This window comes from Arachis ipaensis, chromosome B1 (assembly GCF_059453495.1).
Source record: "Arachis ipaensis isolate K30076 ecotype BB chromosome B1, ASM5945349v1, whole genome shotgun sequence".
In the NCBI taxonomy this organism is placed as follows: domain Eukaryota; kingdom Viridiplantae; phylum Streptophyta; class Magnoliopsida; order Fabales; family Fabaceae; genus Arachis; species Arachis ipaensis.
In genome coordinates this window covers 90,584,699-90,591,283 of record NC_142436.1, presented here as the reverse complement: position 1 = coordinate 90,591,283, position 6,585 = coordinate 90,584,699, and the positions used below count along the sequence as shown (strand labels likewise).

General features: G+C 41.8%; 1 non-coding gene across 1 annotated transcript; it reads left to right on the top strand.

Annotated features, from left to right (window-relative positions):
- Window positions 1-6,015: 6,015 nt before the first annotated feature.
- LOC148577435 (small nucleolar RNA R71) lies at window positions 6,016-6,123 on the top strand. The gene has a single exon (XR_015903272.1). It is a non-coding gene; the product is annotated as a small nucleolar RNA R71 (small nucleolar RNA).
- The last annotated feature ends 462 nt before the right edge of the window (window positions 6,124-6,585 follow it).

Genomic DNA, 6,585 nt, shown 5'->3' with positions numbered 1-6,585 from the left:
CCCAGCACTCGCGAGTTTGAAGCTCGTCACAGTCATTCAATCATTGAATCCTACTCAGAATACCACAGACAAGGTTTAGACCTTCCGGATTCTCTTGAATGCCGCCATCATTCTAGCTTACGCCACGAAGATTCTGGTTAGGAGATCTAAGAGATACTCATTCTAGCTTAATTTATGTAGAACAGAAGTGTTTGTCAGGCACGCGTTCATAAGGGGGAAGGATGATGAGCGTCACACATAATCATCACCTTCATCACGTTCTTGGGTGTGAATGGATATCTTAGAAGCGAAATAAGATGAATTGAATAGAAAATAGTAGTACTTTCATTAATCTTTGAGGAACAGCAGAGCTCCACACCTTAATCTATGGAGTGCAGAAACTCTACCGTATGAAAATACATAAGTGAAGGTCCAGGCATGGCCGGGATGGCCAGCCCCCTATTGTGATCTAAGATAGCATACAACTATTCAAAGATGATCCTAAGATCCTAAGATGATCAAAAGATGCCTAATACAATAGTAAAAGGTCCTATTTATAATAAACTAGCTACTAGGGTTTACATGAGTAAGTAATTGATGCATAAATCCACTTCCGGGGCCCACTTGGTGTGTGCTTGGGCTTGGGCTTGAGTGTAGCACGTGCAGAGGCCTTTTGTGGAGTTGAACGCCAGTTCCTGTGCCAGTTTGGGCGTTCAACTCTGGTTTTGGATCCTTTTCTGGCACTGGACGCCAGATTTGGGCAGAAGGCTGGCGTTGAACGCCAGTTTACGTCGTCTATTCTTGGCCAAAGTATGGACTATTATATATTGCTGGAAAGCCCTGGATGTCTTCTTTCCAACGCAATTGGAAGCGCGCCATTTCGAGTTCTGTAGCTCCAGAAAATCTACTTTGAGTGAAGGGAGGTCAGAATCCAACAGCATCAGCAGTCCTTTTTCAACCTTTGAATCTGATTTCTGCTCAAGTCCCTCAATTTCAGCCAGAAAATACTTGAAATCACAGAAAAACACACAAACTCATAGTAAAGTGCAGAAATGTGAATTTAACATAAAAACTAATGAAAACATCCCTAAAAGTGATTAGATCCTACTAAAAACATACTAAAAACAATGCCAAAAAGCGTATAAATTATCCGCTCATCACAACACCAAACTTAAATTGTTGCTTGTCCCCAAGCAACTGAAAATCAAATAGGATAAAAAGAAGAGAATATACTATAAATTCCAAACTATCAATGAAACATAGTTTCAATCATATGAGCGGGACTTATAGCTTTTTACCTCTTGAATAGTTTTGGCATCTTACTTTATCCATTGAGGTTCAGAATGATTGGCATCTATAGGAACTCAGAGTTCAGATAGTGTTATTGATTCTCCTAGTTCAGTATGATGATTCTTGAACACAGCTATTTCATGAGTCTTGGCCGTGGCCCTAAGCACTTTGTTTTCCAGTATTACCACCGGATACATAAATGCCACAGACACATAATTGGGTGAACCTTTTCAGATTGTGACTCAACTTTGCTAAAGTCCCCAATTAGAGGTGTCCAGGGTTCTTAAGCACACTCTTTGTTTTTGCTTTGGACCTTGACTTTAACCGCTCAGTCTCAAGTTTTCACTTGACACCTACACGCCACAAGCACATGGTTAGGGACAGCTTGGTTTAGCCGCTTAGACCAGGATTTTATTCCTTTAGGCCCTCCTATCCACTGATGCTCAAAGCCTTGGGATCCTTTTTATTTGCCCTTGCCTTTTGGTTTTAAGGGTTATTGGTTTTTTCTGCTTGCTTTTTCTTTTTTTTTTCTTTCTAAATTTTTTTTTTCGCCTATTTTTTTCTTCTTTTTTTTTTTTTTCTGCAAGCTTTGTTCTTTGCTGCTTTTTCTTGCTTCAAGAATCATTTTTATGATTTTTCAGATTATCAAATAACATGTCTCCTAGTCATCATTCTTTCAAGAGCCAACATATTTAACATTCTTAAACAACAACTTCAAAAGACTTATGCACTGTTCAAGCATACATTCAGAAAACAAGAAGCATTGCCACCACATCAATATAATTAAACTAAGTTCAATGATAAATTCGAAACTCATGTACTTCTTGTTCTTTTGAATTAAAACATTTTTCATTTAAGAGAGGTGATGGATTCATAGGACATTCATATCTTTAAGACAAAGTTACTAACTACTAATGATCATGTAATGAAGGCACAAACATTGATAAACACATAATATAGAAAACGAAAAACAGAGAAAGCAAGAACAAGGAATGAATCCACCTTAGTGATGGTGGCGTTTCCTTCTTGAGGAACCAATGATGTCCTTGAGCTCTTCTATGTCTCTTCCTTGTCTTTGTTGCTCCTCCCTCATTGCTTTTTGATCTTCTCTTATTTCATGAAGCATGATGGAGTGCTCTTGATGTTCCACCCTTAGTTGTCCCATATTGGAACTCAATTCTTCTAGGGAGGTGTTGATGTGCTCCCAATAGTTTTGTGGAGGAAAGTGCATTTGAGGCATTTCCGGAATCTCCTGGTGATGAGCTTCATACGCCTCTTGAGCTCCATGACTGGGCTCTCTTGCTTGCTCCATCTTTTTCTTAGTAATGGGCTTGTCCTCTTTGATGAGGATATCTCCCTCTATGTCAATCCCAGCTGAATTGCATAGGTGGCAAAAGAGGTGAGAAAAGGCTAACCTTGCCATAGTGGAGGACTTGTCAGCCACCTTGTAGAGTTCTTGAGGTATAATCTCATGAACTTCCACCTCTTCTCCAATCATGATGCTATGGATCATGATGGCCCGGTCTATAGTAACTTCAGACCGGTTGCTAGTGGGAATGATTCAGCATTGAATAAACTCCAACCATCCTCTAGCTATAGGCTTGAGGTCCAATCTTCTTAGTTGAACCGGCTTGCCTTTGGAGTCAATCTTCCATTGAGCTCCTTCTACACATATGTCCATAAGGACTTGGTCCAACCTTTGATCAAAGTTGACTCTCCTTGTGTAGGGGCGTGCGTTCTCTTCCATGTATGGCAAGTTGAACGCCAACCTCACATTTTCCGGACTAAAATCTAAGTATTTCCCCCGAACCATTGTAACATAGTTCTTTGGATCTGGGTTCTTACTTTGATCATGGTTCTTGGTGATCCATGCATTGGCATAGAACTCTTGAACCATTAGGATGCCGACTTGTTGGATGGGATTTGTTAGAACTTCCCAACCTCTTCTTTGAATTTCATGTCGGATCTCCGGATACTCATTTCTTTTGAGTTTGAAAGGGACCTCAGGGATCACCTTTTTCTTGGCCACAACATCATAGAAGTGGTCTTGATGGGCTTTGGAGATGAACCTTTCCATCTCCCATGACTCGGATGTGGAAGCTTTTGTCTTCCCTTTCCCTCTTCTAGAGGATTCTCCGGTCTTGGGTGCCATCAATGGTAATGGAAAAACAAAAAAGCTATGCTTTTACCACACCAAACTTAGAATATTGCTCGCCCTCGAGCAATAAACAAAAGAATAGAAGAAGAAGAAGAAGAAATATGGAAAGGGAGAGGGAGATGTGGTTTCGGCCAAGAGGAGTGTAGAGGGGTGTGTTGTGTGAATTTGAAGAAGAATGGAGGTCTTTATATAGGGAAGGGAGGGGGGTTTGGGTGGGAAATTGGTTTTGAATTTTGAAGGTAGGTGGAGTTTATGAGGTAGGTTTATTGGGAAGAGTGGGTGGATGTGAGTGGTGAAGGTTTAGTGGGGAAGAGAGATTGAGGTGATTGGTGAGGGGTTTTTAGGGAAGAGTGTTTATGGGGTTGTGTGAAAGAGAGTGGTGAGAAGAAGTGAGTGGAGGTAGGTGGGGATCCTGTGGGGTCCACAGATCCTGAGTGGATCCTGTGGGGTCCACAGATCCTGAGGTGTCAAGGCATTTACATCCCTGCACCAATTTAGGCATGCAAAATGCCCTTGCACACAACTCTGGGCGTTCAGCGCCAGGTTGGTGCCCATTTTGGGCGTTCAACGCCCATTTTCTGCCATTTCTGACGTTGAACGCCAGAACCATGCTTGTTCTGGGCGTTCAGCGCCAGGATGCTCCCATTCTGGGCGTTCAGCGCCAGAACTATGCTCTGTTCTGGCGTTTGAACGCCAAACAGATGCTCCTCTAGGGTGTGATTTTTCTTCTGCTGTTTTTTGATTCCGTTTTCAATTTTTATATTTATTTTGTGACTCCACATGATCATGAACCTAAGAAAACATGAAAAATAATAAAAATAAGAATTAGATAAACATTGGGTTGCCTCCCAACAAGCGCTTCTTTAATGTCAATAGCTTGACAGTGGGCTCTCATGGAGCCTCACAGATGTGCAGAGCTTTGTTGAGACTCTCCAACACCAAACTTAGAGTTTGGATATGGGAGTTCAACACCAAACTTAGAGTTTGGTTGTGGCCTCCCAACACCAAACTTAGAGTTTGACTGTGGGGGCTCTGGTTGACTTTGCTTTGAGAGAAGCTTTTCATGCTTCCTCTCCATGGTTGCAGAGGGAGATCCTTGAGTTTTGAATACAAGGGAGTTCTCATTCCATTGAAGGACTATTTCACCTATGTCAACATCAATCACAGCTCTTGCTGTGGCCAGGAAAGGTCTTCCTAGGATGATGGATTCATCTTCTTCCTTTCCAGTATCCAGGACTATGAAATCAGTAGGTATGTAAAGGCCCTCAACCTTTACTAATACATCTTCTACTTGTCTATAAGCCTGTTTTCTTGAGCTGTCTGCCATCTCTTAGTGAGATTTTAGCAGCTTGCACCCCATAGATTCCCAGTTTCTCTATTACAGAGAGGGGCATGAGGTTTATTCCTGAACCAAGGTCACATAGAGCCTTAAAGATCATGGTGCCTATGGTACAGGGTATTATGAACTTTCCAGGATCCTGTCTCTTCTGAGGCAATGTCAGTTGATCCAGATCACTTAGTTCATTGATGAACAAGGAAGGTTCAACTTTCCAAGCATCAATGCCAAATAATTTGGCATTCAGCTTCATGATTGCACCAAGAAACTTGGCAGTTTGCTCTTTAGTGACATCCTCATTCTCTTCAGAAGAGGAATACTCATCAGAGCTCATGAAGGGCATAAGGAGGTTCAATGGAATCTCTATGGTCTCTAGATGAGCCTCAGAGTCCTTTGGTTCCCCAGAGGGAAGCTCCTTATTGATCACTGGACGTCCCAGGAGGTCTTCCTCCTTGGGATTCACGTCCTCTCCTCTCCTCACAGGTTCGGCCATGGCGCTTATGTCAATGGCCTTGCACTCTCCTTTTGGATTCTCTTCTGTATTGCTTGGGAGAGTACTAGGAGGGATTTCAGTGATCCTTTTACTCAGCTGGCCCACTTGTGCTTCCAGATTTCTAATGGAAGACCTTGTTTCATTCATGAAACTTACAGTGGCCTTAGATAGATCAGAGACTAGATTTGCTAAATTAGAAGCATTTTGTTCAGAGTTCTCTGTCTGTTGCTGAGTTGATGATGGGAAAGGCTTGTTATTGCTAAACCTGTTTCTTCCACCATTATTAAAGCCTTGTTGGGGCTTTTGATCCTTCCATGAGAAGTTTGGATGATTTCTCCATGTTGAGTTATAGGTGTTTCCATAAGGTTCACCTAAGTAATTTACCTCTGCTATTGAAGGGTTCTCAGGATCATAGGCTTCTTCTTCAGAAGAGGCCTCTTGAGTACTGTTGGATGCAGCTTGCATTCCATGCAGACTCTGAGAGATCATATTGACTTGCTGAGTCAATATTTTGTTCTGAGCCAATATGGCATTCAGAGTATCAACTTCAAGAACTCCCTTCTTCATAGGCGTCCCATTAATCACAGGATTCCTCTCAGAAGTGTACATGAACTGGTTATTAGCAACCATGTCAATGAGTTCTTGAGCTTCTGTAGGCGTTTTCTTTAGGTGAATGGATCCACCTGCAGAAGTGTCCAGTGACATCTTTGATAGCTCAGATAAACCATCATAGAATATATCTAGGATGGTCCATTCTGAAAGCATGTCAGAAGGACACTTTTTGGTCAACTGTTTGTATCTTTCCCAAGCTTCATAGAGGGATTCACCTTCTTTCTGTCTGAAGGTTTGAACATCAGCTCTAAGCTTGCTCAGCTTTTGAGGAGGAAAGTACTTGGCTAAGAAAGCCGTGACCAGCTTATCCCAAGAGTTCAGGCTGTCTTTAGGTTGAGAATCCAACCATAATCTAGCTCTGTCTCTTACAGCAAAAGGGAAAAGCATGAGCCTGTAGACTTCAGGATCTATTCCATTAGTCTTAACAGTATCACATATCTGCAAGAATTCAGTTAAGAACTGAAAAGGATCTTCAGATGGAAGTCCATGAAACTTGCAGTTCTGCTGCATCAGAGAAACTAATTGAGGTTTCAGCTCAAAGTTGTTTGCTCCAATGGCAGGAATGGAGATGCTTCTTCCATGTAAATTGGAATTAGGTGCAGTGAAGTCACCAAGCATCTTCCTTATATTATTATTATTTTCGGCTGCCATCTCCTCTGCCTGTTCGAAAATTTCTGAAAGGTTATCTCTGGATTGTTGTATTTTAGCTTCTCTTAA